The sequence below is a fragment of the Euprymna scolopes genome, chromosome 11, assembly GCF_053919585.1.
Source record: "Euprymna scolopes isolate OS-2025 chromosome 11, ASM5391958v1, whole genome shotgun sequence".
Classification (NCBI taxonomy): domain Eukaryota; kingdom Metazoa; phylum Mollusca; class Cephalopoda; order Sepiida; family Sepiolidae; genus Euprymna; species Euprymna scolopes.
Window position 1 is genome coordinate 134,762,943 of NC_136492.1, and position 25,677 is coordinate 134,788,619.

A 25,677-nucleotide genomic window follows, 5' to 3' on the forward strand; every position below is an offset into this window, starting at 1 on the left:
TAAGGTAAATCGGAAGGAACCATAATTTATAATATTTTGTCTATAAATAAAAATGTAAAAAAAAATCACATATATGTCACAAAAAATATGGGCGACTGTCTAAAATTTATAAACAGAACATAGAACTTGGAGGCGAAGCCAATATTAATGAATATATCGTTTGAAAAAAACAATTACAACAACAACAAATCTCTCTCTCTCTCTCTTTCTCTCTCTCTCTCTATATATATATATATATATATATATATATATATACATATAAATGTTTAAACAATCCACACAACTATATATATATGTATATATATATATATATATAAATATATATATATATATATATATAAACTAAGAGGTAGCTTATAATAGCTTATGATAAAAGCTACTATTATTGAAACATGTATCTTTTGTCGACTAAGCATTTTATGAATATTAATTGTAGCCTTTAATTGCTAAACTACTGACTGGCAAACAATATGGATTTAGACAAGCCCGTTCCACAGCAGACATCCTAACTGTGATCTCTGAACGTATATACCATTCACTGGACAACTCGGGGGAGGGCAGAGCGGTAGCTCTAGATATGTCTAAGGCTTTTGACAGGGTATGGCATGAGGGTCTTCTCAGGAAAATTAAATCACCCGGTATCACTGGTAGAACACTTAACATAATTAAATCCTTCTTAGATAAGAGAATAATCCAGGTTGTCCTCGACGGTCGTATATCTAAACAATATGATATAAATGCGGGGATGCCCCAGGGTTCTATCCTTGGACCTCTATTGTTCCTGATATTCATAAATGACCTCCCCGACAACATTGCCTCTGAGATGGGTATATATGCTGATGACACTACACTCTATGGCAGGCACGACAGGAAGACGAATGAACACATTTCTAAAGAAATGGCAGAAACACTAGAGGAAGACCTCCAATCTGTAGTGGAATGGGGGCAAAATGGTTGGTCGCGTTCAATGCTGCCAAGACTAAACTAGTTTCATTCAATAATTACAAGAAACCCTCTTACCACCCATAGCAATGACCAACGACTCTGTATCTGACAGTCCATCGTTCAAACTGCTTGGCCTAACGTTCACAGGAAACATGAGTTGGAACAATTACATTGAAGGCATTGTCAGGGCCGCTTCAAGAAAGGCGTGCTCACTCTACCGTGCTAGAAAACTACTAACACCCGAAAGTATCCTGTACCTCTATAAGGCCACCATTCGCCCATGTATGGAGTATTGCTGCCACATCTGGGCTGGTGCATCTGCTACTAGTCTCTCGCTCCTTGACAAGGTTCAAAAGAGAGTCGCGAACCTGATAGGCCCTGAACTTGCATCTAAGCTTCAGCCTCTGTCCCATCGACGAAATGTTGAATCCCTTTGCCTTTTCTACAAGTATTTTAGTGGTGAATGCTCTGACGAACTGCAATCACTTGTGCCCCCACGACGTGTGCACCCTCGACAAACCCGACAGGCTGCTAAATCCCACCCACACACTGTAGCGATCCCTAGATGTAAAAGATCTTTTTACTCCAATAGTTTCTTCCCCAGAACCGCTAGACTCTGGAATTCCATTCCAGGTCCCTGCTTCCCCAACAGTACTGACGTGCAGAAGTTCAAGTGTAACGTGAACCGAAACCTTGCTGCCCAAATCCCTACATAGTACCCCAGTACTTGTTGCCCCTGATAGTAGCCCCCTACACCAAAGTGGCAATTTGCCTTGTTTGGGGTGAAAATGTAATAAAAAAAAATATGTCATTAAGTTATAATTTATTTTTTCTTAATATCTTAATTACATATTATTTAGTACTTACACCTAAATCGATTCTTTTTTCCATATTATTATTATTATTATTATTATTATTATTATTATTATTATTATTATTATTATTATTATATATATTATTATTATTATTATTATTATTATTATTATTATTATTATTATTATTTGCAAGTAATATATATATATATATGCCCTAACGCTTGTTAATTCCTTCTAAATTGTAGGGTTAATTAAAAAAGGAATATATAAGGTAGAAAAGGGAAAGTAAGGTAAATCGGAAGGAACCATAATTTATAATATTTTGTCTATAAATAAAAATGTAAAAAAAAATCACATATATGTCACAAAAAATATGGGCGACTGTCTAAAATTTATAAACAGAACATAGAACTTGGAGGCGAAGCCAATATTAATGAATATATCGTTTGAAAAAAACAATTACAACAACAACAAATCTCTCTCTCTCTCTCTCTCTCTATATATATATATATATATATATATATATATATATATATATATATATATATATATACATATAAATGTTTAAACAATCCACACAACTATATATATATGTATATATATATATATATATAAATATATATATATATATATATATATAAACTAAGAGGTAGCTTATAATAGCTTATGATAAAAGCTACTATTATTGAAACATGTATCTTTTGTCGACTAAGCATTTTATGAATATTAATTGTAGCCTTTAATTGCTAAACTACTGACTGGCAAACAATATGGATTTAGACAAGCCCGTTCCACAGCAGACATCCTAACTGTGATCTCTGAACGTATATACCATTCACTGGACAACTCGGGGGAGGGCAGAGCGGTAGCTCTAGATATGTCTAAGGCTTTTGACAGGGTATGGCATGAGGGTCTTCTCAGGAAAATTAAATCACCCGGTATCACTGGTAGAACACTTAACATAATTAAATCCTTCTTAGATAAGAGAATAATCCAGGTTGTCCTCGACGGTCGTATATCTAAACAATATGATATAAATGCGGGGATGCCCCAGGGTTCTATCCTTGGACCTCTATTGTTCCTGATATTCATAAATGACCTCCCCGACAACATTGCCTCTGAGATGGGTATATATGCTGATGACACTACACTCTATGGCAGGCACGACAGGAAGACGAATGAACACATTTCTAAAGAAATGGCAGAAACACTAGAGGAAGACCTCCAATCTGTAGTGGAATGGGGGCAAAATGGTTGGTCGCGTTCAATGCTGCCAAGACTAAACTAGTTTCATTCAATAATTACAAGAAACCCTCTTACCACCCATAGCAATGACCAACGACTCTGTATCTGACAGTCCATCGTTCAAACTGCTTGGCCTAACGTTCACAGGAAACATGAGTTGGAACAATTACATTGAAGGCATTGTCAGGGCCGCTTCAAGAAAGGCGTGCTCACTCTACCGTGCTAGAAAACTACTAACACCCGAAAGTATCCTGTACCTCTATAAGGCCACCATTCGCCCATGTATGGAGTATTGCTGCCACATCTGGGCTGGTGCATCTGCTACTAGTCTCTCGCTCCTTGACAAGGTTCAAAAGAGAGTCGCGAACCTGATAGGCCCTGAACTTGCATCTAAGCTTCAGCCTCTGTCCCATCGACGAAATGTTGAATCCCTTTGCCTTTTCTACAAGTATTTTAGTGGTGAATGCTCTGACGAACTGCAATCACTTGTGCCCCCACGACGTGTGCACCCTCGACAAACCCGACAGGCTGCTAAATCCCACCCACACACTGTAGCGATCCCTAGATGTAAAAGATCTTTTTACTCCAATAGTTTCTTCCCCAGAACCGCTAGACTCTGGAATTCCATTCCAGGTCCCTGCTTCCCCAACAGTACTGACGTGCAGAAGTTCAAGTGTAACGTGAACCGAAACCTTGCTGCCCAAATCCCTACATAGTACCCCAGTACTTGTTGCCCCTGATAGTAGCCCCCTACACCAAAGTGGCAATTTGCCTTGTTTGGGGTGAAAATGTAATAAAAAAAAATATGTCATTAAGTTATAATTTATTTTTTCTTAATATCTTAATTACATATTATTTAGTACTTACACCTAAATCGATTCTTTTTTCCATATTATTATTATTATTATTATTATTATTATTATTATTATTATTATTATTATTATTATTATATATATTATTATTATTATTATTATTATTATTATTATTATTATTATTATTATTATTATTTGCAAGTAATATATATATATATATATGCCCTAACGCTTGTTAATTCCTTCTAAATTGTAGGGTTAATTAAAAAAGGAATATATAAGGTAGAAAAGGGAAAGTAAGGTAAATCGGAAGGAACCATAATTTATAATATTTTGTCTATAAATAAAAATGTAAAAAAAAATCACATATATGTCACAAAAAATATGGGCGACTGTCTAAAATTTATAAACAGAACATAGAACTTGGAGGCGAAGCCAATATTAATGAATATATCGTTTGAAAAAAACAATTACAACAACAACAAATCTCTCTCTCTCTCTCTCTCTCTCTCTATATATATATATATATATATATATATATATATATATACATATAAATGTTTAAACAATCCACACAACTATATATATATGTATATATATATATATATATATATAAATATATATATATATATATATATATATATAAACTAAGAGGTAGCTTATAATAGCTTATGATAAAAGCTACTATTATTGAAACATGTATCTTTTGTCGACTAAGCATTTTATGAATATTAATTGTAGCCTTTAATTGTAAGAAAACGTCCAGTTTTTCATACAGTTTCATGACCTATACTTCTCATCTGATGTTTAGCCGTTAAAAGTGCACTCATGATATGTGCATATAGGTTGGTGCGAAAGTTGCTTTTGGCACGCGTTCGGACCAAAAGATAAAATGATATAAAATTCTTCAGCTTTCTTTTTAAGAATTTTCAACGTATCATTCTAACACACATAATGTATGCTGCACGACCTGGTGCTCTAAAAACCAAATATTGTCATTCGACTGGCCATTATTGCAACATTCGACGACGATAATAGTCTTGAACAGAAAAGAAATAATATCTAACATCCTACTGATAAACACTATCACACAAATTGCATTCCATGTCACCTCGTCACCATGCCACGCCCTTGTGCTCGTTTATCACCAATTCTAGAAAATGTGTTTTACACTATTCTTGAAAAAAAAGTGCATGATGGAAAAACTTTTGTTCTAATTCATTTTTCTCTGAACACCTTTAATGGTTTGTACTGCTTACATAAACCAGTTGTCTATGATTTACTAATCCCGGTTTACATTTCTTAAATCATGTAGACTAAGAAATGTGATTAATATTTAGAATATGCCCGACGGTAAGCCTTACCTTTTAATCTGGCTAAAATGCAGTGTAATTTGTTTAATATAAATGAAATTTTAGCTGAAAAAATGAAATAGCAAAATATACTATGAGATGTTTCCGAGATAATAGGTGTCTCGGATTTATAAGGAAAAATTATTTAGAGAGGGCATAGCCATTGTCAGGTTATTAATATACTCTTCATCTTATTAATAACCTGACACCATTGGTTATCTAATTTTATTGCAAACGAATTAAGGTTCTGCTATATTAGTTCCTATGTTTTTGTCGACATTCTACAGACTATCTTTAGAGGATTGTTTTGTAACAACTAGAAATAAAGAAATATTAATAACGTATATCGACATAAAAGAATTATGTCGATATACGTTATTAATATTTCTTTATTTCTATTTTCCTGGATGAACGAAATAAGCCCATGAATAAATTTAATAAAATAATAAATTTAATAAAATATTTCATTCCAATATCGTTTCCTGTTTTTTTCCATTCTACAACACCGAATGTGGAAAGGTCAAGTAACATCAATTCGCATAAGGAAATGCTGAATCGAGAATTTCCATTGTATATATTTCAAGATTAATCTTACATCAAGTATTTATGTTTGTTTTTCGTTGTAAATTAGTTTATATATTGTTACAGAAATAACGTGATTGAAAAGATATCCACATTAGTGTAAAATGTACGCAAGTGTCAAACAATATATATTTTTTTAAATTTTTTTTTCGATTTAAACAAGCTTTGTATACACTTTGACCGAATAGGCTTCTGTTTAAGAAGAAATCTATTTGAAATTGAGCAGCTTGATGTCTTGTTATATTACAATGAATTTCCTCAAGTGATTAAATTATATTTGAAGTTGAGCAACTTGATGTTTTGTCATATTACAATAACTTTCGTAAAGTGATTAATTTTATTTGAAGTTGCGCAGCTTGATGTATTGTCATATTAACCTTGAATTTCTGCAAGTGATTACATTGTATTTGAAGTTTAGCAGCTTGATATCTTGTCATATAATAATGCATTTCATCAAGTGATTAAATAATGTTTGAAGTTGAGCAACTAAATGTGTTGTCATATTACAATGAATTTCTGCAAGTGATTAAATTATATTTGAAGTTGAGCAGCTTGATGTCTTGTCATATAATAATGCATTTTCTCAAGTGATTAACACATATTTGAAGTTGAGAAGCGAACTGTATTGTCATATTACAATGAATTTCTGCAAGTGATTAAATTATATTTGAAGTTGAGCAGCTTGATGACTTGTCTTATTACAATGAATTTACACAAGTGATTAAAGTACATTGAAAGTTAAGCAGCTTGATGTCTTGTCATATTATAATGAATTTCCTCAAGTGATTTTACTTTATTTGAAGTTGAGACGCTTGATGTATTGTCATATTACAATGAATTTTCTCAAGTGATTAAATTTAATTGGAATTTGAGCAGATTGATGTCTTGTCATATTACAATGCATTTCTACAAGTGATTAAATTATATTGGAAGTTGAGCAGCTTGATGTCTTGTCATATTACAATGAATTTCTTCAATAATTAAATTATATTTGAAGCTGCGCAGCTTCATGTCTTGTCATATTACAATGAATGTCCTCAAATGATTAAATTATATTTGAAATTGAGCAGCTTGACGTCTTCTAATATTACAATGAATTTTTGCAAGTGATTAAAGAAAGAAGCCAAAAATAAGGGGAAAGGCTTTTAACAATCGAACAATTCCAGGAGAGAAACATTTTAAATATAACTTGTTTTTTTTTTAGAGCCTAGGGCAAAATGCAATAAAGTATAAATGTTTGGCTGCGTGTTGTGTAAAGGTTATTTACATCTTATAAGAAATATTACAACGGTTCCCTTAGAAAATATGAGATTAATGTGCAAGAAAACGGTAACAAAAATAAAAAAAATGTGCGGCTATGTGATAGACATATGATATTTTATAAAAATATTTGGCACCAGTGTTATATAAGCAAGAGGCAAGGAGTAGATGCGCTAGACCTTACACGAGAACAATAAACCATGCATAATCGAATATCAACTTACTAAAAATACAGGATAATCTCAAGTTTTAGTAATTATCTAACAGATTGAATAGCGCAATAATTCAACACATTCTTACCTATGTATATTAAAGCACAGACGTGTAAACAATGATGTTTACAGTGCCACGCTATTGGTTATAACAATGTAAAGGTGTCTGCTAGTAAAATAAGCGATTTAGTTTCTGTAACATAACATGTTACCACATATTTACATCCCCATTCAATTAAAGCCTTGAGGTTAATTTCTACCGTATATTGTCAATTTTGTGTTTTCTCTCAGATATACACGTATTACTTAAAAAAGAAAGAATATACTGTAAAAAAAATGATATCTGAGTTGATGAAGTTCTGCGCCTCTTACGCATGTCACAATACTGGAGAATATTTTAAGTACTCATTTTGTAAATAAAATAATTCAAAGCTAAAGCCTCATATGCATGTGTGTAAAATATGTATTCATATACGCATATCTGTATTGGCAAAAGTGTGTTATTACGAAAAGTGCTTATTCTTATTAAAAGTTTTTTTTCGTTTGAGCCGAGATATATTCTATCTATAATTTTCATAGCATTCCCAATATTATTCCTTACTAAAGTGAAGGTTCTATGCATTTCCTGTAGAGCGATTTCGTGATTCTCATTCCCGGAGTATACTCTACGGGACTTTTGCATGTTCTCCAATGGCAGGATTACATCCCCATTGTAGAGTAAATGATAGGTTGAACATTTCGTCGTTTCGCTCAATTGGAACATGACAGCAGCAAACATTTCATTAATTTATATGTCCCAAAACTGTTCATTGTTCCCTGCTTTCTTCGCTAGGACGCCATGCGTCGTCCTTATATATATATATATATATATATATATATATATATATATATATATATATATATATATATATATTTCGACGCCTCCATTATTTTGTTTATGTTCTCAGGCCAATTCTCCGTTAAAAACTGCAGTAGTGCCCCAAATCTGTGGCACACCTCGTCAATCAACATATGCACCACTGTGTCTGGTCACGGCGCCAAATAAAAAATGACATTGTGTAGTACTTTAACGGGGGGCATAACACAGAAATAACGATAGTGGTGATGAGGGAGAGAATACATTTATATATTTTACATCTTGACGGCAACTGTGACAATTCTTGGATGGTTAATATTCATGCGGGCAGGGACATATTTCTTATACACCTTTGTTATACACATACAGATAGGAGGAGAAACTTCACTTATGATATTGTGGGGACACATAATTCTTGAAAGTTCTTACAAGATGATGATAAAACGCATTCACATTTCTTGATGTAAGGAATTACGAGACGATCAGTTACAAACAAAAATGGCGATGTGTTTATTTATATGATCGGCCCTTTGAGGAAGTCACCAATTCAAACTTGGATCTATATTGTTAATCTTCTACCCTTAGCCTCAAAGGGGCTCTCCTCTCCAACTGACTATGTCAACTCCTAGCTGATCAACTGAGTCCTCTCTGAACTCTATCTGGGACGGAATCTGCACCCAAAAATCCTATATAGAAAATGTCCAGTGTTTATGACGTCAAATGTGTGTTTTAAAACGTGACTAATTTTCACGTGGCTTTACATCTTTTTTTCCAAACACACTTTTGACAAACAAAAATCATCAATTCTACTCTAAACTATCTTTAAGCCATTCATTTTAATTTGGATTGTCTATTATTTTACTGACATATTTAATATTCAGATTTCTAAAAGAATTAACTAAATAATTGATGTCTTACATTCCATTTCTTTACGCTATCTACAGCGTTCGATTATGCGTATCTCATTTTCAATTATCTAGTATTTTTCTTATTTACTATATTACTTTCTATAAAAAACACAACTACACGCACACACATACACACACACATACACACACCCACATAAACAAATATTATTGAATAGCAGGAGTTATTCTGTTTTAAAATTTTCATTTTTATCTTCTCCATTCTCCGAATATTCCTTTTGTTGTTCTCGAAATTGGCAAGATTGACTCTCCACCTCTCTGACTCTAGCTCCATATCAAAACATTTGAAGAGACGTGGCTGCCATCATTCGGAATTTCGTAGAGTCATGGTAGAAAATGCCAGAGTATTGCAGAGTGAGAGAAATGCAAATAGGCTAAGAATACTCGTGGCGTTGTGTTTTAAAACAAAGAAGTCTCTGTTAAATAATATTAATTATGAGTGCAGCCGAAACGTTTTGAAATGATAGGGATAAATTTTGAATATATATATATATATATATATATATATATATATATATATATATATATATATATATACGTGTGTGTGTGCGTGTGTATATGTATGTAAATAATATATAAAATTTGAAAAAAATCCGCCCACCTAACTAGTAACAAGCTACCACGTGACTATAAAAATGTATATATATTTAGTTTAAAAACCAATGTCTACATGTACTCCTACAATATGGCTGAGGCTGATAGAAACACTTCTGTCGAAAGCGCTCTGAATTATAGGTCCTACTTATACAATTTCGAAAAGAAAACAAAAAGGATTATTCTGAGATTGGAGAATAATAAAAGGAAAATTGTAAAACAGAATAACTATTCAATAATAGTTGTCTAAATTAGAAGATGTTGCCTATATAAACTCTCTCTCTCTCTCTCTCTCTCTCTCTCTCTCTATATATATATATATATATATATATACATTTTTTTCGCTAAAATAACATACGCATCTGCTTGAAACTTCCTCAGCATATTTTATATTGGCATTGTTCTATTTCTTGGCAGTTCGTCGATCTTTTTATGTTGTTATTCTTACAGCTAATTAATGGGTATACATATCAATGAATATAAAGTGCATATAAAGAAATCTTTATGCACAAATATGGCCTATATGATAGACTAAAACGTATATATATATATATATATATATATATATATATATATATAATTCATTATGTTACAAAGTATCTGGTAGTAACGTTTAATAGGTGTGTTGTCTTAACCGCGAGGAATTTCTTCGGGTCATTTTGTTATATATCAAAACAAGACTTACACTTCAACAGACGCTGCTAAATAGTGTGTTTTTGCAGTAAGTGTTGGAATTGTTATATACTTCTTTACACAATTTATCAATCAATACAATTATAATTCCAGGCATTTTTATATATAAAGTTTCTTCTACCTTACATACAGACAAGCAGATGTAAACGAAATTAAACAATCAAAACCCCCATTAAGTATTCAAGATCGGAAGGAGGAAGCAGTATCACTTCATTTGACCTTTGAAAAATATAATACATAATATTATCACTACGTAATCAGTAGCGTTCTTTAAAACTTTGAGTGGAAACAGTAACTATAGAAGCGTGCATAATTTTATTATTTTTCAGATCAGTTATATAATGAAAAAAGACTTACTATTTGCAACATAATAGGCGTAATTTGTATACTTCTCTGATATAAGCTTCAATTTACAATTACTTTTCGACACAAAATAATCGTGTTTTTTGTTTAATTTATAAGGACTATTAAACTAGATAGCTTAATATTCTAGGCAAGATTAGAAACTAACATACATGTTAGTAGCGTGCCATGTTTTTGCGAAGTTAACACTTAGTACTAAACACACGAGAATAACTAAAATAAAGAACTTCTTAAAACATCATGTACTTCCGTAAAGTTGAATGTTCTGTACGGATCGAGTCCTGATTCCAATCCGTTCCAAGCATAAAAAAATCTATCAATGTCTGCGTGTTTTACGGCTGAACAGATATCAATCGGTTTCGACTCAGTCATGTGATATTCAGTCGGTGGATAATTCGATTTCCATGTCTCCCAAATGAAGATCAATAGAAAACGATCAAAATGAACATTTGAAAAAAAAATATCTGAATGGAAAAACTGTAGAGCAAAACGATAATAACCATACATATCTCCACGTATACTTGGAAACGCACATGCACATTAGCATATATATATATATATATATATATATATATATATATATATATATATATATATATGTGTGTGTGTGTATGTGTGTGTGTGTATCTCTCTCTCTATATATATATATATATCTATATCTATATCTATATATATATATATATATATATATATATATATATATATATATATATATATATGACAATTCAAAGATCATATGTGGACATATCTGGATAGATCATGATATATACCAAGGTAAATAATGTTACAAATTGTCATATATAAATACCTATCGAAGCTCAGTATTATTCCTCCTGAATAATTTGCAATTAGTGTATGTGTAACCCTTGTTCTATATTGATCGAGCAAATATATTGACAGAAAGAAATTAGTAAACACGGTTATAATAGAAAATAGAACTGCGTTATAATATACTTAGCTGTTGATTGTAGTTTCCAAAAATAGCTTAAAATAAGTAAATATATGGCAGTCAGTAAGTCACAATACCCTTCGGTAAAACAACCGTAAGGTTTTTTTAAAGAAAAAAAAACACCACATCTTGCAAATTTTGAGGAGAATGAACAAACGTAAAGCGGTATTGCATTCTAATAATATTACTTAATTCTCGATTATATAGTAGTCAGATGTACTATATAATCAAAACTGATAAAACGCTTATCAAATATCAAGATTTGCAGAATTAAATATTCATGAAGGCGAACTTCCTTCCGACAGATGCTAAGATGTGCATGCTACATCTCATCCAGAGGATATGTATTCACTGATTGTAGATGAATTTAATTCAAATCTAAAGAAGATGTATACACACCCACACACACACACACCCACACACACACACACACACATATATATATATATATATATATATATATATATATATATATATATATATATATATATTAACAAACCTTATGCCTGCAGAGAGAGGGTTCGAGATGAGATGCTATAGAGACGGATTCGAGAGTTTTCACACGACTAATCTATCGACTTTGAAATAAAATTGTAAAAGTTCGTCCTTATACACCTTCCGATATTCTGGGTTAGTCAATAAATGATGCCCGATTGCGGAATCGAAATTATTGTGGGTGATCTTGAAGAGAATTTTGTCATCATTTTTATTTTTATTATGAAAAGCTGAAGGAAAAGGTTGTCCAATTCTTGTTTCAAAATGAACTCTGATTCGCACGCCGTAGACAAAATCACACGTACATTGGAATTTCTATACAATGTTGATAAGTTTAGTGCGATACAATCTGTCTTTCTTGAATGAAGTGCATGCAGGGTTCGTATCGAAAATAACTCTAGGTAGAACACACGGAAAATAACTGTTCTAGTTGATTAATGAGAGAGTAACATTTTCCCCCAACCCATTGCAACTTTAGATATACATGACAGTTTTAAGGGGCAATGATTATATCTTTATTACATTTGTTTATTTTAAATTTAAAAAATACTAATTACAAATTCTGGGTAGCTATTTTCGATCAGAATTTCCGCCAAGTGGAACAAATAACCAAGCCCCTATGTACCAATATGCCAATTAGCGTCACCTTAATTATAGACCAGTAAAAAACGGTTTTCTATATATAAATTTATGACAACCTAAAATTTACAATGGAGTTTGGGAGGGAAATTTACACACAGATGACAAGATTCAGAGATGAGTTCATATATATATATATATATATATATATATATATATATATATATATATATATATATATACATATATATATACACGCATATATATATAAATATATATATATAAATATATATATAACTGTGTCTATATATGTGTATATATATGAATGCATATATATATATATATATATATATATATATATATATATCAATGTGTTGTATGCGTTTGGCTTTTGTAAATTGATTCATGTGTTTCAAATGATGTAAATAACAGGGAAAGGAGACTAGATTCTAAAAAATGGTTATTATGTAATATCTTTCCTCTTTTGGATACAGATATTGTCCGACAATAAGGGAAAACGTCACATGTCCTATTACACAAATCAAGGCATTACACATCTAATGAGCGTTCATTTGTTTAATTCTGATCAATGGTCGGAGAAATTTGGAACTCATTATATTGCAAAAGATTTTGTGTGTATATATATATATATATATATATATATATATATATATATATATAGATATATATATATATATATATGGGTGTGTGTGTATGTGTGTGTGGCATACCAACGCGTGTGCGTTGGTATGCATGCGTCTGCCTGTGTGTGTATTGATATATCTATATTTGTAGCCAAATTGAACACTGAACTATTATATCTTTGAAACGAATTTACATGAAAATTTTAAGGCTATTTGAAGTTAATATTACTAATCTATTCTAAAAATTACACGAAAAATATATATTTTCGAACAAATTAAATATGCTCAAATTAGCCTAGATTTTCATATTTAGTGTACTGGTGATGTCAGTACACGGCTTGAAATTTATTTTTTTTTTGATAACTGTTTGTACGGTTTATAAAAATAGTTATTCATAGACATAAAACGGCCCACTAAATCGTGTTTCCAAACAAATTGACGTTTGACGCGGGCGATATTGCATGCCAACTATATTTTACTGACATGTGTAAACAATCCCCTTTCATATGCAGACTAATCTAACCAAATGTAATGCATAACCAATTTTAAGCGATGCTACTGCCCTCTTGAGAATACTACCGATAGTAAATCACACGATTATGTTGACGTAACCCTGGATATCGAACATCAATGAAGTTATTTAATTACGAACTAGTAAAGATAGGAAGCATTGAAAAGAATTATAGAGTGTCCTTCTTCATAAAACGCTGGCCCATCTTCTTTGTGAGCGGGCCCATTTACAGATATGTGATAATCGATATTAATTTTGTCTAGTGCATTAGGACACTGCTACGATAATTTTCCTGAAAGAATAGTTGTGATCTCATTTTCGTTTGACCTTTAACTGTGACGTGTTATCTGCTGGTTGATTTGAAGGATCCAATCTTGTTCTGCACCATCGTCTCTATAACGGTATGTATAAACCTGTTTGCATTCCATGTGACTCAAAGTTATTCATTACAGAACGCCCGCGCACAAGCTGATGAACACAGATGCATACATAAACACACAGACAAGCGCGCGCACACACATACACACACGCACACACACACACATATATATATATATATATATATATATATATATATATATATATATATATTGCATTTATTTTTTTTTTACTATTTTATCCGGTTTGTGTGTTGTAAAATTCATTTCACTGAGTTTATTTGGTGTCAAACCCGAACAGAATTGACGACCAATCTTCTCTATTTTTCTGTTTTTTACAAAGTGATCACCACTTATCAAGGCCCGGAAGCTACTCAGGGATAACGGTTATTGCAAGTACATTACGTTTGTGTGGAGATTTGATGACGTGTTTAATACAGGGGGCGGTTCAGTAGGAATTTGTTAACGTTGGACTTGAAGACATCCAAGTTGTAGTCCGGTGGGAAACAGGCAGACGGAACAGAGTTCCACAGGCGTGCAGTGCTAAGAAAGAAGCTTTGTTCATGGAATCCGCGTTTTGATTTAGGCACAGATATAGAGTGGGGTAAATTTTTCACAGTGGATTTAGCTAGACGGGTGTTTTTCGTGAAAGATTGGCGAGGGGGGACCAGAGATTGGAGTTCAGATGAGAACCTTCCATGGAAATAACGATAAAACAAGGATAGGCTCGCAACGTCTCTTCTGTAGGAGAGAGGTTGCAGGATAGAGAAAAGGGCATCCCCCACTAAGCCACGAAGTCTATTTTGTACTCTGTCAAGGCAGTATAGGCTGTTTTTAACAGCTCCTGCCCAGATATGGCGACAGTATTCCATCCTTGGGCGTACTTGGCTTTTATATAGATAGAGAATTGCATCAGTAGTGAGGTATCTTCTGGAGCGGTAGAAGGCTCCCACCATCTTTCCAGCGACCTGTGCAACGTACTTGATGTGCGTGTTCCAGTTCAGATAAGCAGTAAGGTCAAACCCAGAAGCTTGTCAAAACACCGGGCCTCACCCAGACAAGAGCCATCCATTACAACTGATGCCAGATGGGGATCAGAGCGTTGGTGATGCAAGGATAGGAGTTTGGTTTTAGATGCATACAAGGTAACCAGCCACATCTTCATCCACTGACCCACGCGCTCGAGATCAGAGGAGAGAGAATCAGAGAGAACTTTGTCATTTACAGCCTTTGGTGTGTTGCCGTAGATGGTCGTGTCATCAGCATAGATGTCACCGAATGATTCAGGTATGTATTTAGGGAGGTCATTGATGTAGATCAGGAAGAGAGTTGGGCCCAGGATTGACCCCTGAGGGACTCCAGCATTTATATTGCAGGGCTCCGAGGTTTGTCTATTTACCGCTACTCTTATGAGCCTATCGGAGAGAAATGATTTAATGACTGAGAAAACATTTCCAGTTATACCGTAGCTGGAAATCTTGTGAAGTAGACTCTTATGCCATACCTTGCCGAATTTATAATTCAAATCAAATTCTGCGAAAGTATCAACGAATTATAACTGATGAGTTTATTGTATACGTCGGACAATAAAAAATGTCTCTTCTCTAATATAGTAGCGGAATCTGAAAGCTTAAAATTTTATAAAAATTAAAAAAAAAACAAATCTAAATACAGTTTTTTATAAATTCCACGAAGGAGAATTATTTTCTACCGAAGTATTATGCCACCAAAATTCTATGAATACAAGAAACCATGATTTCCGCCATGTTTTTTTATGACGTGACAAGTTACTTAATCACAGGGGAAATTGCTACAATTTTAATTTTTTGGAAAAATCTGCTCTTTAATAATGACTTTTTACCTCGTCGTTTTTCATCATTTTACTACTGCAAAATAGAGAAACAATTATATAATTTTTCTTTCACTTTAAAATCGATATTTCGATTTCCATTTCGATACAACGACGAGGAAGCAACAAACTATTTCATTATGTTCCCATTAATTCTATTTTAAATCAATATATTTAATCCAAATAATTAGGAGAACATAAGAATATTGATTTGATTAAAAAAAACACAGTTTGCAAAATTATTTCCCAATTTTAAAACTTATCCTACAACATTGATTAACTTTTTTATTCCGTTTTTTTGGCTATTTTCTGAATTATCATTTTTACTTAGTTGCTTTATAAACAGTTTTTCAATTCTTTAATAGATTTATTTAAGGTAAAACATGATCATACAAAAAGAAAATACACTTATTTGTAATTTACGAGATAGTCCAGTGCTGGCTTACATAAATGTAAAATGAAACCCTCAGGAAATAAACTTGCATTGAATGAGTTAATTGTATATACCATTTTAATTTATATATATATATATATATATATATATATATATATATGTATATATTAGTTAACACTTCAATTCTGCGTTTGCAATAACCTATTAACCATGCACAGAAAATGTCTTGCCTGTATGTTACGTACATCTAAAAAACATCTAAAATATTATGTACACACAAGTATTAAGGGCATATATAGAAAAAAAAAAACGTACAAGTTATCTTTTTAGTTTCGTTTTCCATTAAGTTCTAGAGCATATATTAAGTAGCCCAATGATGGTTCAAGTTCCTAATTTAATATTTTCTCCGTTAATGATTTATTACTTTTTCAAAAGGTATCCCATCAAAATATGTTCTCGTATTACGACGAAGAAATAAGAAAAATACAGTTATTGTGTTGTATTATAGTGTGGCTCCCAGGTTGGGAAATCGTAATAGTGTGTAAGACTCCCTGACAATGGTACATAGCAGTTTTAGTTACGTCGATCGTCCGTAGGTTCACTTGTTTAATAGGCGGTTGTGATGACAACGAGTTAAGACTAGTGAGTTATCTCACCTTAGACTGGCACTTTTTCCTTATCTTGCCTCTCGTCAATTGTCAAAAATGTCATAACAACGTTGAACCTGAAAACAAAGCGGTTGACGACTTAGAACGATCAGCTGTAACTTAAAAATATGCATTAAAAGACGTAAGTCACAATTGTGTTTGTTTTTGTATAAAATTATATTTTACAATATAGTTACAATTTAAAACAAATCGTCTTTTTTCTTTTGGAGGTTCTGAAGTTCCCAGTTAGCAGTTTTCTCACAGTGCTCTTAGGAGGGAAAAATGACGCTTCGACAATACGGTCTTCAGCAACACATGCTGTTCCGTGTTTCTCTCTCTCTCTCTGCTCTATCTGCTCTGCTCTTCTGATTCACCGTTTTTATTGGCATTTTGTCGCTTTGTTTTTTCTATCCACGCGTTCTGTCAATCGGTTGATACATGTGTTCTTAAGTCACGTTTTGACCTCAAAAAATCATTCGATTTTGTCTTCACACAGCGACACGTGAATTACCCACTCATGCCAATATCTGTAATTCCAGAGCTTACGAGGAATGTCACGTTTATTTGTTTTGTAAACAAAAAAATCGTCGTCCGATTTCTCTGTTTATGACGTAAGCCCTTCCTCTTTTCAACAGGTAGACAATCGATTATTCGATGCCCACTCTTTTAAATCTTTTATTAAAGTTTTTTCTTTTCAGTTATGTATGATGGTTCCAGTCATTCATTACATAACACCCCTCCATTAATCATTTTTTTTTCAATCGTCTATCGGTCCATCGACATTTCCAATAATGTTTTTAATGTCACAAAATTTTTTTTTTCATCTCTTTTACTGTATTTTTTTCCGTTTAACTTAGAAAAAAAATAAAATAAAAATAAACATCAACAAGCAAAGCATAAGGTCTTCTTCGGTATAAGTGCATCGGCCGTACTTAACAGCAAAATATACGCTGCAAATTTACCAATTTTACCGAAGTGGTCGATTTGTCCAATATTCTCCACTACCTCGGCTCTTTAATTAATATTACTAATTAACTAAATACGAGTCTTACATTTTAATGACTTGTTTAAAATGTGGGCAGCATATAGTACAAAAATTTCGACCAGAACGCCAGGATCCTAAATATTGGTGGCAACTCCGAACTCCCTATGATAAGGATGTTGCCTAACATCAACAGAGTAATTTTCTTAACCAATCCAAACATCCTGTTCCGCGCTCCCGACCCGCAGTTCGATTATAACCTGAGTTCCCAACCCCCGTGCTAGCCCTAGCTACGGTTGGCTGATCCCTACTATCATAATCAACTCTGCACGACCTGGGCACTAAGTTATATATATCTTCCTTCCATATTTCATCAACTTCTTTAGCCCTTTCAGCCGTCATGCTACGCGTGATTATTTTCCGTTCCATCAACGGGACCCTGTTTTCCTGACTTGGGGATTCTCGTTGATGGCGATTGCTCTGTTGGGGATAATTTTCTTCCTCCCCACTAGAGGATTCTTGATCTGAACTACTATCCTCAACCGGTGCTGACAGGGTTGTTTTTCTACAGCCCTCTTGCTTGTTGGGGATATCCCATTCCTCCAGTTCTGCTTTCCGAAGGTGTTCCCCATGGGCTTTTGTTACTGCCCCCGTCAGTTGACTTCTAATTCTATACGAGACTGGCCCCGTCTTCTCTATTATTACGTAATATGGAGACCATCTTACGTCTAGCTTTCCCTTTTTTCTATTATTTTTATAATAAACTAAGTCGCCAACTTGAAAATCGACTGCTTTTGTTTTCTCGTTGGCCCTATCTATCATTTTCTTCCTAGCTCTCTTTACATTGTTCCTGACTAATGTAAAGGTCCGATGCATGTCCTGCAGAGCGATCTCATGATCCTCTTCCCCGTAGTAAATTCTACGCGGCCTCAGTATGTTGTCTAACGGCAAGACAACGTCTCTATTATAGAGCAAATAATAGGGGGAGTACTTTGTTGTTTCGCTGACATGAAACCTTACAGCAGCCAGCATCTGGTTCAAGTACATGTCCCATGAACGGTCATTGCCCCCTATTTTCTTTGCTAGTACGTCATGCATCGTCCTATGGAATCTTTCTATTTTCCCGTTACTTTGCGGGTGGTAAAATGAGGTGGTCACGTGATCAACATTAAGCTCTTCTAAAGCCCTTTTCATGATCCCATTGACGTTCTCCGGTCCGTTATCCGTAAGTAACTGCAATGGTGCACCAAATCTGGGAAATATTTCCTCAATTAAGAGATGCACCACTGTCTCTGCCTTTTTATTAGGTACAGCGAAAGCCTCAGGCCAACCACTATACATGTAGATGCATGGATATAATTACCCGTAATAGTTAACTAAAGGTGATCACCCTATAAGAAAACTGAAAAAAACTAATAGGGAATTAATTAAAAATGAATGTTTAAAAGAATATGCAAATTAGTTAGATCTTTTGCTAATTAATGCAATTCGATAACTCATATATAATAGCATTGTATTTTCTTTTTAAATAAATAGAAAAATAGGGTTTTTAATATGAACATCACTACACACCAAAGGAATACGGAATTATAGATATAGATAACTAGCAGTTCCGCCCGGCTTTGTTCGGGCCCTATATACTGTCCATTAGGTTATGTGCATATGTATATATTAAAAAGTGTGAATATGTAAAGTAATGTATTTCTGTATAATAGTCTTCCTTAATTACCATAGAGAAAAGCCAGACAGACATTTACACTTTTATAGATATAGATAGATAGATTGGATGCAATATATAATAATGATTAAAAAAAAAAACTCATGCGCAACCATTGAGAATCGAAACCAAAACGTTCAGCTCACGATGTGTTTTGCCTCTGCAATAAATGACTGGGCTATGAAAACATGCTTACTGCAAGGCTAAAAATTAAAAACATGGACCAATATTAACTACATTATGCATTCGTAATGGCGGCATTCGACCTTCACCTGGCAAATTTGATTTTTTTTTTATTTTCACACTTTTGCACGGATTTTTCCAGGCTAAAACCCAAATATAAAGTTTTGCATGGATTCAAACACCTTATATATAAAATTTTATGTCCGTAGACCAAAAACGATAGGAGGAGTTTGGTAGGCAAAATCTGTGCAACAAAAATATATACGTATATCTATCTATAAATCTCTAAAAGTGAACGTGTCTGTATGTCTGTCTGTCTGTGTGTATGTCTGTCTGTTTACATTTTCCTACGCAATAACTCTGTCAATTTGTAGTCTATAGACTCGAAATTTGAAATACCGGGTACTGAGATTTGGGAAAATCGATGTGACGGGTGTCAGCCAGAAATTTGGTTGTTAAGGGGTCAAATTTCAACGATTTGACCTTTAAGAACTCTACCAAATTCCTCCGACAATTTTGGGTCAAGACACTTGAAATTTGAACCTGGATCTAACTTAATAAAGTAATTTGAGCCCGAAACTATTAATTTTAAGGGGTCATAATAGGGGTCAAAGTTTTAAAAAAATTAACCATTTTTTTTGTTTTTTTTGCTTTTTTTTGCACAGCATACACCTCCAAACACCCGAGCTACGCCGCGCATCCCTGCTAGTATAAATATATATGGAAACAATTTTGTGTTTCCTGTAAACGTTTTACGCAAATATTACGCAAGTATAAATTATGTAGAATACCTGCATGAATATAATTACACGTAATAGTTAAATAAAGATGATCACCACATAAGAAAACCGAAAAAACTAATAGGAAATTAAGTAAAATTAATGTTTAAAAGAATATGCAAATTAGCTAGATCTTTTGCAGATGGATGCAATTCCACAACCCATATATAAGAAAATTGTATTTTCTTTTTAAATAAGTAGAAAAGGGTTTTTTTATATGAATATCAATACACCCAAAAGAAAGACGAATTTATAGGAATATAGATAGATAGATAGATAGATAGATTACATCATGTTTAGTTACGTTGTGTGTCATAAATGTGTTATGTTTGATCATTAGAAATAATTTTGGGGGGATTGTTTTTTTTTATTGGCAGATAAAAGGAGGGGATTTCTTACAAACTGAATATCGTAGAATCTTATTCCCCTGTTATTTAATTAAATAGAAATTGACTTAATCGGTTCAATATTATGCCCTTATATTATCCTTTTGTTTTGCATTTAAATTAATTTTACACCTGGTATGTTCCTTGCTGTTTTAATCCTCTATTCTCTGTATATTTATCATTACTTAGTGATTGCCCTCCATATTTTACTATGCATATGTGAATGTAAAAGATTGGTCAAACAATCTGTGACAAATACTGTTTGGACTGATTCATTGCCCTAATGGAAATATCATTGGCTCTATTTGAAGATTGCTGGTCTCTTTTCATGGAAGGTGTTTATGAACTCCCTTAAAGCCTCAGCAACATCTTCTCTTGTGGACTCTCTGTCAAGTGCTGTCAAACACAGGATCATCATATGTTTTTTGCTGGATTTCATTAGTCTGCCCTTTCTTAGGCTTGGGAGAGTACGCATGCCTCTACATGTAATTCTGGGTTTCGATATCTGAGCCATCGTAGTAGATTCAGCTTTCATCGACGGTAAGCAGGCCATCTAGAAATGCGGAGTCTCAATCGCTTTGCTATCACAAACCGACGCAGTGACTCACTTTCTTTGCTTCTCTGTGCGCCTTTAAGACGAACTACGCGCAAATCTTCCACATATTAGTTCCTTGCGAATAAGTGTATGTGCAGCTGCCACATAAACCTCCATTACACACCATCTAGAAATGCGGAGTCTCAATCGCTTTGCTATCACAAACCGACGCAGTGACTCACTTTCTTTGCTTCTCTGTGCGCCTTTAAGACGAACTACGCGCAAATCTTCCACATATTAGTTCCTTGCGAATAAGTGTATGTGCAGCTGCCACATAAACCTCCATTACACACATAAACCTCCATTACATTTACCTCCATTACACACCTCATCATCTCTTGAAGCCTTAGTAACATTCGTAAGGCTGTTATGGTACTGAAAGGCTGTTGGTGATTTCATGCAAGTTGGTTAAAAATTCAATACATTTTAAACATAATTATTGCAGATCCTTTTTCTAAAGTAATGATAGGACCAGACTAATTTTTTGAAATTATAAAACTGTTAAATCGGGAAGTAGTAGGTTGTATTGGAAACCCTATACCAGTTGTAAGCCAGTCATTCCACAAGATGTATAGCTATAAGCTACTGAATTTTCAAGCATTTGCACCAATTTTAATGCGTATATAGGATGCCGGGGTCATTAAAAATCACAAAGAAGGAAACAAAATCGAATAATCTCCAGGGAACCATATCTCCCAGTTGGTACAATTGTCAACGCTATTAGACATTTTGAAAACCCTAGTGAAGCTGTTGCAAATGATTTAAGATCTTGTTGATCAAAGAAATAATACGAAAAACATAGAGAAATGTACAAAAACCTCTATTTCGTAGTTATTTCAAAATTCCGATGGTATTATTAACTTAAAACGAAAATAAAATACCATGAACTAAATATAAGATTTTTTTTTTGTTCATAATGTTTAAAAAATGTGTGTTGTTCTTAGAAAAGATACACACGTAAAACTAAAAATATGTGGAACTTGTTTAATTTTTAATCGTTTAATCATATGATAATTATTGCACAAGCGTGCTTGTAATAACGTTCCGTGTCAGACTTATGGATGAATTTTTATTTTTTCGTGTGGTAGATTTTTAAGCTTTATCCATACATACAAGATAAGAATAACAGTTTACGCTTCCTTATTTATTCTGAGTCTTAAAATAATTTCAAAGAATATTCTTGAATTACAATATGCAAATGTATAAATGTTTATGCAAAAACTAGGAAAAACGTGTCCAACTATTCATTCAATTCCAAAATAAAAATAGTATCTAGTAGGAAAATGTACGGATCGGCACGTCTGTTTACTGTGTAAAGATAACGCATGCACGTATTTTTGTTGCTTATAACGAGAATAGTTTGTATAGATATGCTAATTATGGCCACGATATTGTGTCATGATTATGCAGATATTAGGCATGTTAATTAAACATTTATCAGAATTTTCTCAACTAAAAAAATAGAATTAAAAACATCTATGGAAAAAGTTGCAGTTTTGCTTTCATATTAATTCATAAGTGAACAATAAACATAACTTGTTTTACAATTAATTCTTACTTTGTATATTTAAATAAGTTACACTGTTACATACAGTAAAATAATCGTTTATTATAATTTATAACTAGCGTGGACGCCCAGCGTTGCCCGAGTGTTTGTAAGTGTGTGACAATGAAAAAAAAAGTGCTCGGAACTGTGACGTAGTAATAGTAACGAGGCGGGGGCTAATCAAACAAACATTAACCAGCCCACGTGGAGAGAGTTGTTAAAAAAGATACTAGTCGGAGTGCGAAGGGCCAAGATGACGAAAACTGTGTAAAAAAACCATATTAATCAGGCAAGCTCAAACCCGTGACGCGAAGGATCGACGTTTAAAACGATACAGGTTTGGTCAGATACCATCGCCTCCCTCGAAAATTTTTTGCGACACATACAAACACACACACATATTGCCGTTCATATATATATATATATATATATATATATTAGTCGTTGAGGATACTGATATATATGTTGTTTACTATTAAAATATTTTTTAACGATATACACTTTTCTGCTTTAAAGAAATATTAGTTAAAATGTACTCTTAATTTCAATTAGCATTATGAGCTATCATACATAACTATATATATATATATATATATATATATATATATATATATATATATATATATATATATATATCAGGTCATGTCATATGGCAACTGGTACCATGTAACTCAGTACTACCTGGCTCATGGTCGGGTCACCGGCGACTAAACTGGTTCCCCCACCAGACTTGTTTGGTGAGGAGGGTGACTAGTATCTCTTAAGGATTAAAAACAAGACCTTCAAAAGGGGGAATGTTCCCTTTTATTGGGTCAACGGACAACTAGTTCCATGTGCGTGTGTGTGTGTGTGTGTGTGTTGAGGGTGAGAGGGTTCCCGTAAGCCGTGGTGAAGGCAACCTTTCTATTAGAGGCAAATCTCTGATTTAAAAAAAAACAACAACATAAAGCGGGAGACACATACCCCAATTAACCTGGTCTACAGTTTAACTTGTTGCTGGCTATCTTGCTCTTGCGTGTTACTGGATCTCAACAGTTTTAACCGAGAGGGAGACTTAGCTGTTGTACAAAGCCAAGACTCTGTAACATCATCTGTGTATAAATACTCCCTCAGGCATTTGTCTATTAAAATGACTATTTTTGGGCTCATGGACTTCAAGTGTTTGAGGAAGTGGCAATCCTCTGACAAGACGTTCTGATCATATATATATATATATATATATATATATATATATATATATATGAATATATATATAATATATGTGTGTGTGTGCGTGTGTGTGTGAAGATAAATTGCCATCTCTCTCCAGCTCATTCAGCTATGACCTAATCAGAAGAAAAAATAAATTCAACGAAAATTATATAAATGGCAAAAACAAAAAGCAGATCGTTTTATATATCTCTAATAAACCAAAAAAAAAGCATTTAACTTAAATAATGCGTGGATCAAACAATTAAAATTACACCGCGAGGGAGAAAATAAAATAGACGAGAGGTGGTTAGAGTTCCCCGGAGATATTTAACGCGTTTAATGATTTTTCTGTCGGCACAAAGATTTTCGAATAGTAATAGAGTAAGATTCTAATCGTTTTAATTAATTTTAGAGTTTCTATTTTTACTGAACAAATATTCTCAACAAACGCTGTCCATAGTCTGCTCCACATCTTCTAATCTGAATGGAATGGGCTAGTTTATACGAGTCTGCAAATGCTAAGAAATCATCCCCAAATAACTAGATTACACTGGTATTTACATTGATAAATAATGTTACTTCTTTTTATGTAAGAAAACCTACCCTTGAAAAAATAGGAAAAGCAGGTAGATTATTATATAGAAAATACAAACAAACAGAGAAGAAAGTGTTAATGGTTTTTCTAACAATGTGTTTTTTTTAATGTTGTATTATTATCCGCTATCTAATATAATTTAAAATAAACAGATCATACTAAAGGGGTTAATATTTTAGGGATATTTTTTAATCTATTTCTAATACAATAATTTATAAGGTTCTCAATATAAGTGTTAATAATGAAATTTTCCGTGCTCTGAACCAGTTCTGAGTCTCGTTTGTAAGGTTTACAAATCATGAGGGTTCTTGTAAGGTCTATTCCCCACGATTTAGGTAAAAACAAGACGCTCTACCAACAGGACAGTAAAAATCGGCTTCCTGATAATGATAGTTAAATACATATTTGTATCTTCCAATAAGGATTTTTTAAAAAATCTTTCTCGTGTTGCTTACCGGCAATTCATTTCATCAAACATGCAGAAGCTTTATTGTGCGATGCAAAAATAACTAAAGTGTCGCCAACATATCTAACATGCGTAGTGGGTACGTTCCAAAACCGTAACCAAACGATTCATCATAACCGACGCAAAAATCAGCTAAA